Source organism: Manis pentadactyla, chromosome 9 (genome assembly GCF_030020395.1).
Source record: "Manis pentadactyla isolate mManPen7 chromosome 9, mManPen7.hap1, whole genome shotgun sequence".
NCBI lineage: Eukaryota > Metazoa > Chordata > Mammalia > Pholidota > Manidae > Manis > Manis pentadactyla.
Genome location: NC_080027.1, coordinates 64,294,839 through 64,306,880, shown reverse-complemented (window position 1 = coordinate 64,306,880; position 12,042 = coordinate 64,294,839). Strand labels below are relative to the sequence as shown.

Here is a 12,042-nt window from a genome sequence, read left to right as displayed (position 1 = left end):
ACTTCCAGTAATTAGTTGAATAGAAATGATAAGAGTGGGCATACTTGCCTGGTTCCTGATCTTAGAAGAAGGAACTACTTAACTCCATTGTTGCTAATTGAATACTAACACAGCATGATTGAATAACTTAATTCATGTCTATTAGGCCAATTATTTACAAGTGAAAATATAGGAATAATTAGATTCAAAACTAAAGTTCTGTTGTACTTTTTATAATGAGTAAGTCAGTAACTCCTTCACGAGGGATGGAGACTATCTAATTTTTTATTCTTTAATATTTGATTCATATCTTGGGTTATTTTATAATGAGGTATGTTATTATGCTTTAGAGGTAGGGAGGTTCAGGTGATAGCTTCATACCTGCTCTAATGAAGTAAGCATTCCTGGGCAAGGTCTTATTTTAATGTGGGTCAAGCTGTCCTCTGCTATTTTCTTCCTTCTCACATTTGGTAAATTCACAGAAATCGACCCTTTGGCTTTGATTTCCTCATCTATGTCCCCAGGCATGTCAGTGTTCTCAAGGCTCCTCTATTATATTGAAATACAGAAATTCCCTTTGCAACCTTGAATGTAAGTCCCTGGGAGCTATGCGGTCATGCAGGTGCCCTCTTTCTCAGAAAGGCCCTCTTTCTCAGAAAGGCCCTATATAGTTGGTTTAATGTCTGCTGGGCTTCTCGACATTCTTAATAACTTTACCTTGAACTTGTGTTTTATAAGTGAAGTCTGATGGGAAATGGAACAGTGGAGATATGCAGATAGCTGGGGAGTAGTTGCCACACTGGAGGTCTCAAGCCCTCAGATGCTTATAATGGAAGATACAGCTATAAAGTTCATAAACAGTCATTATGAATTACATAAAAATCATTAACCCATTTTTGGTTTCTTGTAGAACCATCACAATTTATAGGAAATGTTAGAAGAAACATTAAAGTGCCATAATATAAATTTACATTTTAAATTAAATTCAAACACACAAAAAACTGATTTGTACAGTGCTAAATATTTTTAGAAACATGAAAATCATCAAGTGTAAGTGCATATAACTTATATTTTGAAGTGTTATATAATATTTTATATCAACTATACTTCAATAAAAAACAAAAATTTTCCAAAAACAATGAAAAAAGATATTTATCCAAATATTGACTTACCCTATTAAAAACTTGTATCAGGTCCAGTAATACCCACATTATCAGAAAGATGCTTCTCAAAATTTTAAATTATAAAAAATTATTTGTGGTCTTGCATCTGCTAAGCACAACTGATATTCTTTTTAAATATATGAATTGAAAATAAATTTCTTAGATGGTTATATTTTGATGAAAAAAAAGATTTTTCAGAAAATCACCCTACAAAGCTTGTGGTCAAAGTATCATTTAAAAAATAGTGTTATTTATTTTATAAAACAATAATACAACACCAAAATATTTTTATATGCAGTTGGTAAGATTGTGTTGTTATTCATGGATCAAACAAAAAAAATACTAGTACCTTTTTTTTATCTTATTAGTAATAAAATACTTGAAAAAGAAACTGTATATTTTAGCAATGTTAATTGTACTTTAATTTCCCTCTTTTTAACAAGAGGCTATGCATTTCATTTTACATTATGTTCCCCAAATTATGTGGCCAGCCTTCTCTAAGCTTTAGGATATAAGTCATTTTTAATGAAGCCTGAAAAAGAATTTACTAAACAGAGGTTATTTATATTCTGGGACGTTTTCATTCTCCTATTGATTTTTTTTGGAATTCCACAGAAGAAAACAGTAGTGATAGGTAAAATTCAAACCTTGCTTTATTTTTGTCCATATTATATGGCAGGTGTAAGTGGCACTGAATTTAAATAAAAATACATATTGGAAGGCCAAGGAATTTTTTTTGCATTAGAATTTTACCAGACTTGGAGCACTGAATAATATTGCACGTTTTAAACTTAGATATGGGAAAATTAATTGGCATATACGCTCTGGTTATGAATGCTAGTCACATTGTCATATTCTTCAAAATTAATAACATGGCTTAGATAAAGACCTAGTTTTTTTAAAAAAAGAAAAGACTTAATTTTTTTAGAGTAATTTTAGCCTTACAGCAAAACTGAGCAGAAAGTTCAGAGATTTCCCATTTATCTGTTGCCTCCACACATACATGGTTTCCCCCATTATCAACATCCCACACCAGTGGTACATTTACTACAATTAACCAGCCTACACTGACGTGTCTTTTTCACCCAAAGTCCACAGTTTGCATTTTGCTTCATCTTGGTGGTAGGCTATGGGTTTAGACAAATGTATAATCAAATGTATCCATCCTTATGGTATCATGAGTATTCTGACTGTCCTAAAGTTCCTCTGTGCTCTTCCTATTCATCCTCCACTCCCACCCCTGGAAACCACTGATCTTTTAACAATCTCCTCAATTTTGCCTTTTTCAGAATGTCCTGTAGTTGGAATCGTATAGTACATGGCCTTTTCATTTTGGTTCCTTTCACTTTGTAATAAAATTTAATTTTCTTCCATGTCATTTCATGGCTTGATACCTCACTTTTGAGATGTAGTTTTAAATACTATATTTTTTTCCATTTATTAATTCAGTATAGATTAGGCATGCACTGAGTATACAAAGTTTAACTAGTTATGGCTCCAACCTGATGAAGTTCACAGTTCAGAAGGAAATACAGGTGGACAGACCAAGAATAATGAGAGTAATAAAGTTCTGTGGTAGAGGTAAGTACACAGGGAGAGTGCAGGGAGAGGCAGGGAGAGGCAGGGAGGAGCGCCCACTCCACAGTGAGATACAGGAAAGGGGATGGAAACCTAAAGGTGTAGAAGACTAAGTCTGAAGAAGAGGGGAAACTGTGTACTGGGAAGAGATTGCTGTGTTATACAAAGGCACACATGTGTGAGAGGGTGTTGTGCATTCAAAGGTACCTCTGAAGGTAATAATTACATCAATTAGAAATCAGTTGTTAAGGGAGAAAGTAGTACTATCTCCTAGGATACTTGAGTGGGGATGTGCTCATCTTCTGGTTATTTCTCCTGACCTATTTTGCCTGGAGACCTGGTTCCTGACCCTGAGCTGTCCCCATGGCCTCTGGGACATTGTTTCTGCATTGTGGAATCTCTGATTCTGGTTTTATAATTAATTCCAACATACTATTTCAGGCCTCAAATGCTGATTCCAACTACTTACTTTGGATTTCCCTGAGTCTAAAGTATTCTCCAAACGTCTTTCCCTGATATTGACCATGAAGTTCATAAAGAAAAAAGACTCAGTTTTGGCTAAGAAATGCATTAATCAAAACTTCTTGATAATTTAACTATCGTTCTCCATGTTTTCAAATCTCAGATGTACAAACTTGGGCTAATTACTGTTTTTGCTTCATGACACACACTCAGCATTGACCTGTCATGGTCCACTTTATTCATTTATTGAACTAAATAAGTATATTAGAGTAAAAATCATGACCTGAATTTATTTGATTATGAAGAAACTAATCATTTGAATGAGACATCACACACAACAAATTCAGCAAAATATTTTGTGTTAAATATGTCTCTTTTTTATAAGTGAGTAAACACGCACATTTGGCTGGACAATGTCAAAGGAAATTGCTGATAGAATGACACTTAAACCTTGGCTACAGTGCCAAACAAATCTCAAAAATGGAGACATTCTTCTATATAATCATAATATTATTTTTATACCTACAAAAAAACCCTTAGATTTTATATTAGCCACTGTAATTCAGATTTCCCTACTTTTCTCCCAATTGTCCTTTATAGGTATACATACACATGCCTGCATACAACCAGGACTGAGCTCTTGTGGGTGACTGATTGTTGTTCAAGGTCACCAATATGTTTGCCATAATTTGGAATCTGGCAGTGGTGTCACCTGAAGGCATTCTGAGTTTCCCCGTAGTCTTAAATGAAATTTAATTAGTATGACTTACATTCTGAGATTGGTGAGTTCTTGGCTCTGTACAATTTGAGTTTGTAGGATTCTAAAGTAGAGAGTAATTACAAGAGGACTTTTTCCTCTGACAGTATTATTATATGCCACTACAAATACAGTCTACTGATTTCTATAAGGTAAGAAAAAAATTTGTATATTTTTGATAAAATAAAAATGTTTGTGTTTTCTAATTAGGAGACCTTAAAATAAACCAAAGTTTAAAACACAGACATACACACACAGTGCAAAAAAAAATTCAACCTATTTACTAAATTTGTATAATGGAATGAAAAGATAAAAACCTTCACTTTCATTACAGCTAAGTGAAAGTATTGCTACGCTCCTGAGATTTTCATATGCAAAATAGTAAAATAAGAGTACATTTAATAAGGTGGTGAAAAGATGGTGACATAGGAAGGCAAGGCAGAAACCTCCTTCCCCATAAACACCAAGGAAGTAAATATAGCAAATACAACTAACCTTGAAAATGACCTGGAGACTTCAGAACAGACTATCTACACCTGGTGAAGAAGAGAAAATCATATTGAGAAGGTTAAAGTGTCAGAGTTGCACTCCATCATGACCCAATCCCTTCCCTCATCCAAGCGCACAAGCTGGAGGAAGAAGAATAGAACTGGGGTAGGGGGATAAGTGCTCAGGAATCCTGCTCATCTGTCCTTGCCGATCTGCTCTGGGAACATGAGTCCACATTGCACTGGGCTTTGGTGATTGAAGGGGTTGGACACCAGGGAGAGTTGAAGAACTCCAGAAGGCTGAGACTCCTGTCACTTGTAGGTCAGGCACATACCATCAGTCCAACGGAGACACAGCATAGAGTTGGTAGTATGAAATATTTACCACCAGCAGAAAGTGAACCAGAGGGGTGGTAGTTGGAGGGAACTGTCTCGAGGAGAAAGGGCAGGTAGACAATGCTTCCCCAACCCTCCCTCAGCCAAACTGGTAGGACAGTTCCAAATGTTCTATTTCCTTGGCTGGTGGCTCAGCCACTGGCACACTCCCCTGTGCACTCATCCCACCTAACCCAGCCCAGCTGCTGCCATCATAGTTGCCCCTCAGATAGAGGGTGGCCCCACCCACAATGATCTTAGCAAAAGCATGGCACAGCACCTAAAGGGAACACCGAGGTGGGCCGTCAGCCTCTGCTGACAGAGATCAGCCACTGCCAGCAGTCAGGCAAAAAGGCAGCCCCACCCACAGTGCATCAACAGCAGCTATGGCTCCACCACAAAAGATAATCAGGTGTTGGTGAGCAGAATCTTGAGCTTCTGGGCACCAAAGGACTCCATATTTATAAAGCCATTACTTTTAGACAAGGAGGCATAGTGGATCTAATACAAAGGAAGAAACACAGGAAGCCAGGCAAAATAAGGAGGCAAGGAATATGTTCCAAACAAAAGAACAAAATAAGACACCAGAAAGAGGATTAAATGAAATGGAGATTACCAATCTTCTTGATAAAGATTTCAAAGTAACAGTCATAAAGGTGCTCACTGACCTAGGGAAAAGAATTGATGATCTCAGTGAGAAATTCAACAAAGAGATAGAAAATTTGAAAAGGAGCCACTCAGAATTGACAATTGCAATAACTGAAAGGAAAAATACAATGGAGATAATGAATAGTAGACTGCTGGAAGTAGAGGAAAGAATGAATGAGATGGAAGATAGAGAACACAAAAACAACCAAGCTGGAAAACAGACAGAAAAAGGAATTTTAAAAATGAGAAGATGCTAAGAGAGCTGTGTGACAATGCCAAATGAAACAATGTATTAAAGGTACGAGAAGGAGAAGAGAGAGACAAAGGAGTAGAAAGACTTTTTGAAGAAATAATTGCTGAAAACTTTCCCAATCTGGGGAAGGAAATAGACTCCAGGTCCTGAAAGCACAGAAAGCCCCTAAAAAAGGGAACCACAGGAGGACAACACCAAGACATATAGTAATTAAAATGGCAAAGATTAAAGATAAAGAATCCTAAAAGCCAGAAAATAGAGGCAGACATATACATATATATTTATATGAGGGAAACTCCTTAAGGCTATTGGAAGATTTCTCAGCAGAAACTTTACAGGCCGGAAGGAAGTGGCATGAAATTGAAAGAGAAGAACCTATAACCAAGAATCCTCTTCCTAGCAAGGTGTTCATTCAGCATTGAAGGAGAGATTAGAAGTTTTCCAGATAAACAAAAGTTAAAAGAATTCACCACCACTTAGCCAGACTTACAGGATATGTAAAAGAGACTTCTGTATATGGAAATGTTCTTAAGCCTAAATGCTTTTCATCAGTGAAAATAAACTCACAGAAAAGGTAGTAAACTAATTACTAAGAAAGTATGAAGTTAAAAAAGAAGTAAAATCAACCATAGACAAAATCAGTCAAGGGGTACCCAAAAGATGTAAGTTATGACATCTAATACATAAAGTGTGGTGGAGGAAGAGAATTTTAAAAAAAGTACTTTAAAACTGTGTTTGAAATAGATCAACCAAATAGATTCTTATATATTTAGGAAACTATGAATTTTATGGTAACCACAAGCTTGAAGCCTGTAATAGATACACAAAAAATTTTAAAAGAAAACAGAAGAATAAAACAATAGAAAAAAATCAATGAAACCAAGAGCTGTTTCTTTGGTTTCAAGAGAATGTAAACGAAGTAGAAAAACCCTAGCCAGACTTGTCAAGAAACAAAGAGAGAGGACACAGATAAAATGAGAAATGAAAAAGGAGAAATTAAAACTGACACCACAGAAATACAAAAAATTAATAGAAAATTCTATAAATAATTGTATGCCAATAAATTGGACAACCTAGAAGAAATGAACAAATTCCTAGAAAAGTATAACCTTTCAAGACTGACTTAGGAAGAAACAGAAAATATAAATAGACTGGTTACCAGTAACAAAATTGAATTTATAATCAAAACACTCCCAACCAAATAAAAAATTAGAGGACCAGAAGGCTTCAGAGCCAAATTCTACCAAACATTTAAAGAGAGCTAATATGCATCCTTCTTAAAGTATTCCAAAAAGTAGAAGAGGAGAGAATACTTCCAAACTAATTCTATGAGTTCAGCACCACTCTAAAAACAGACAAAGAAACTACAAATAAAATTATAGACTAATATCCCTGATAAACATAGATGCAAAAATCTTCAACAAATATTAGCAAACTGAATTCAAAAATTGAATATTATGAGCAAACTAAACATCAAAATGAAGGATTAAAAGCCACGTGATCATCTCAAGAGAAACTGAAAAGGCATTTGACAAAATTCAACATTCATTCATGATAAAAGCTGTCAACAAAATGGGTATAAAGGGAACATACCTCCACATATTAAAAGCCAGGTGTGACAAACCCACAGCTAACATCATACTTAATGGGGAAAAGCTGAAAGTTTTTCCTCTAATATCAGGAACAATACAAGTATGCCCAATCTCACCATTTTTTTCAGTATATTCCTGGAGGTCCTAGCCATGGCAATCAGAAAAGATGACGAGAAAACAGCATCCAAATTGGTAAGGAAAAAGTTAAACTGTCACTATTTGCAGATGACATGATACTCAATATAGAAAGTCCTTAAGACTCCACCAAAAACTATTAGAACTAATAACTGAATTCAGCAGAGTTTCAGGATACAAAATTAATACACAGAAATCTTTTGGATTCCTATATACTAACAATAAACTAGCAGAAGGAGAAATCAGGGAAACAACTCCATTTACAATTACATCAAAAAAATAAAATACCTAAGAATAAACCTAACCAAGGAGGTGAAAGACTTATACTCTGAAAACTGTGAGACACTCATGAGAGAAATTAAAGAAGACACGAATAAATGGAACTTTATCCCATGCTCATAGATAGCAAGAATTAGTATTGTCATATGGCTTTCCTGCCCAAAGCAATTTACAGATTCAATGCAATCTTATCAAAATACCAACAGCATTTTTCAGTGAACTAGGACAATAATCCTAAAATTTATATGGAACCACAAAAGACCCCAAATAGCCAAAGCAATCCTAAGAAAGAAGAACAGATCTGGGAGTATTATGTTCCCTGACTTCAAGCTATACTACAAAACTACAGTGATCAAAACATTATGGTACTGGCACAGAAACAGACCTGTAGATTAATGGAACAGGATAGAGAGCTCAGAAATAAACTCAGACATATATTTTCAATGAATATATGATAAACTAGTCGCAAATATGCAATGGGGAAAAGACGGTCTCTTCAACAAACGGTGTTGGGAAAATTAGATAGCTACATGCAGAGAATGATATTGAATTACTGTCTAACATCGTACACAAAAGTAAACTTGAAATGGATTAAAGTCCTAACCAAATATAAGTCATGAAACCATAAAACTCTTGGGAGAAAACATAGGCAAAAATCTCCTATATACATAAAAGCATGAGGAATGTTTTTCTGAACACATCTCCCCAGGTTAGAGAAACAAAAAATGAGCAAGTGGGACTACGTCAAGCTAAAAAGCTCCTCTACAGCAAAGTACAACATCAACAGAACAAAAAGGTAACCTACGGTGTGGGAGAATATATTTGTGAGTGATTTATCCAGTAAGGAGTTAACATCCAAAATATATAAAAAAATTATATGACTCAGCACCAGAAAAAAAAAAACTGATTTAAAGATGTTCAGAGGAACTGAACATTTTTCCAAAGAAGTAATACAGAACAGGCACATGAAAATATACTCTACATCACTAATAATCAGGTAAATGCAAATCAAAACCAGAATCAGGTATCACCTCACACCAGTTAGGATGGCCACTATCCAAAAGACAAGAAATAACAAGTGTTAGCAAGGATGTGGAGAAAATGGAACACTCCTAAACTGTTAGTGAGAATGTAAATTAGTACAATGACTATGGAAAGCAGTATGGAGTTTCCTTAAAAAACTAAAAATAGAAATACCATACGACTCAGTAACTCCTCTTCTAGGAATTTAGCCAAAGAAAACAAAATCCCTGATTCAAAAAGAAATGTGCATCCCTATGTTTATTGCTGCATTATTTACAATAGTCAAGACGTGGAAGCAACTGAAGTGTCCATTAATAGATGAATATATATAGAAGAGGTGGTACATATACATAATGGAATTCTATTCAGCCATAAAAAATATATCCTGCCATTTTGTGGCAACATGCATGGTCCTAGAGAGTTTTATGTTAAGTGGAATAAGCTTGGAATCTAAAAAGAAAACAAAACAAAATGAACAAAATAGCAGTATACTCATAGACACTGTGAAGTGACTGGTGGTTCCCATGGGCATTGGGGTAGCTGGTTGTGTGGGTGAGAAGGGCACGAAAATATCAACCATAGTACAAGTTGCTCACAGGGATGGTTGTGAAGTATGGAGAATATAGTCAGTGGTTCTGTAACACTTCTCTATGTTGACAGATTGTAGCTGCAGCAGTTGGGGTAAGGATTTAATGTGTGTAACTATTGATCACTGTGTTGTATACTTGAAACTAATATGATATTGTATATCAATTATATTTCAATTAAAAAAGAGTACTTACCATTGTAAAAGCTTTGGCCACTGGAAGAGAATTACCAACTGAAAGGAAGATATTCTCTAACATTAGTGAAGCTCAAAAAGAATGGAAAACTGGAGACCTATGTCACTTATTCAGAAAGTATGCCTACATTTATCCACCTAAAAAAATGTACTAAAGATGAATTAGCCAAAGAAGTTCATGACCCCTAAATTTCATTTTGGATCATTCCAGTCAAATTGTACCACTTCATGCACTACCACTTTGGTTTTAGCAGAATATTACTTTTTTGTCACACTTCACTGACTTTGTTTTTCAAGGTCATGGACTTCCAAGAAGCCTAGGATGAGTCACTAAGGGGCACAGAACAACAACAAAATGCTGCTCAGCATTAGTTGAATTCTTCCTTTAGAAAGGACACACAGAGGTCAAAGGTATGATTCAAGCTACTGGAATAATTTCTCCAGGAGAGAGAGAGACATCATCCGGCAGAGAGACATTTCCCAGTTTAATTATGATGGTGATTTGGCATGCTTTATATGATGGGGTGATTAGTCTTTGTAAATAAAGATGTTATGGATGTATCCTTTATCTCTTTCCTTTCAGAAAAACATGTGTATTTCCCTCAATCTCACAGTTTCTCACAAACACATAAAGGGCGTGCCTGGAAGGTTGCATAATCCAGGTCTCTTTCCGAAAATGACAGGATATCCCCTTCACTTTATACCAGTTATTGCACCTATACACATTCCTAAGTTTCTTTTAAATGATTTAATCATTCCCTTAGGTTGAACTTCACATATAGGATTTTTACTCACCATTGGAAATGTCTGGGAAAAGCAGTGATATATTGTCCTGAAAGGGAATCATCAATCACCACATGTTCTAAATCAGCTCTTTTATCAGACCAGAAAGTTAAGAGGAAAGTAATTGAAGGATGGTATATTTCAGACAACTGTCTCAAAATGAAATAAACAAAAGCAATGCTTCTATTTCTGGTAGTTCGCAATAGTATTTGTTAACTATCTCAACACTTGCTTAAAAATATTTCTATAGTGAAAAAACTAATTTGGGCCATATATTTTGCCCTTAGTCATTTCTAAAATGGTGAGAAGGAAAAAATACGAATAAATTATTTGGGATTATTCCCTGAGTCAGCCAATTATGCATGACACTAAAGATAGGAAACCCTGATCTTATACATCATATGGATAATGCACTGTAGCATCTCATTCAAGTGATTATGAGGTAATTCATTACAAAGATGCTACTGGGGGTAGAAATGATTCTCTGAAAATTTTTCAATGCTGTTTACCACCAGGCATAATAATTAATTTCCTTTGCTAAAGTCACTTTATCTTCTAATTCCAAAGCTTATAGCAGAATTTCCCAAATTTGAAGACAGTGTGACAAAACATTTCTCACAATAAACCTATCTCCCACACACTGCCTCATTAGCACTGCAATTCATCATGATCAGAAAATTCAGCAGAATTTGCACTTGCAAATCAAGTGAGATTATTTATACATGTCAGCTGTTAACTGGAACCCATACATTGGAATACAAAGCTGTGGCAGTGTGGGTGATAATTTTAAGTTTTTACCATTAAAATAACAGATCAATAAAAACCTCACATAAAATGGAAAATAAATAATTTTAATAACATTGTCTAGTAGAAATTGGAAATTATCTTGTAAAGTGGAGCAAAGATACAAGTATGCTACTATTTCTCATGACCTCAAACCGAAAGGGATTTTATTCTACTATTCAAATTTTGTTGCATGAAGAAGTCTTCAAGTATAGTGACCAATACCTATCAAAGTCTATTTTTTCTTTTCCTCTTTTCATAGCTATCATATTTACTATTAGAATTCATTTAAAAAATATATAGCTCGTGCACTTATCAAATTAGAAAACTTATTGCATGTATAGTTTAGTGATTCAAAGAAAAAAACATTACCACAGGAGGTATGCTTTTAGTCCTTTTCATCTTGTTCTGGTGAATTATTATAAGGCATATATTATCAACCAGGCCTAATTTTTTTAAGTGAGACACTTTTGAAATGGAAATCTTCAGAAAGCAGTAGAGGTAAATTGAACCACACTAGTAGTAAACAAGTATGCCTGTCACAGGACTGTTCTCGTTCACCATACATGCTGTTGTGGCTTTTTATATGACATAGAATATCCATGGGACTTTCATATGGGGGATGAAAAAAGCTCAGCTCTCCTCCTATGTATCTGTTATGGTTGTTTAGTAACGGTTAAGGGATGCTGGGGTTTCAGCAGCTCTTCCCCTGCTTAATATTTTGATGTTCGTTCGGAGAAATTTACTCCTGATTCCCATGTTATATAGTAGTGTGGGGAGAATGGCTTTTACTGCAGAAACCTATATCCTGATAGAGAAAGAGGATCAGCTCCTGACCTAATCTTTTCCAGATGTTTGCTCCATTTATAGAGTTTAATCATGAACAGAGAGATATAAAAAACAAGAAATATTTCCTCTCAGCTATGGTTTCATGTTCAGTCTACTCTTTTATGATACTGTAAC

General features: G+C 35.1%; 1 protein-coding gene across 11 annotated transcripts in view; it reads left to right on the top strand.

Annotated features, from left to right (window-relative positions):
- The window catches only part of LOC130684897 (uncharacterized), a 305,329-nt gene that overhangs the window by 185,925 nt on the left and 107,362 nt on the right, over positions 1-12,042 (top strand). Inside the window, exon 6 of one of the 11 annotated variants that reach the window (XR_008999261.1) lies at positions 9,811-10,068. The exons of the other annotated variants lie outside the window; for them this stretch is intronic. The gene's annotated coding sequence lies outside the window, so the exon portion shown is untranslated. Of the gene's footprint in view, positions 1-9,810; positions 10,069-12,042 lie in introns of those variants that run through there. 11 annotated transcript variants of the gene reach the window in all.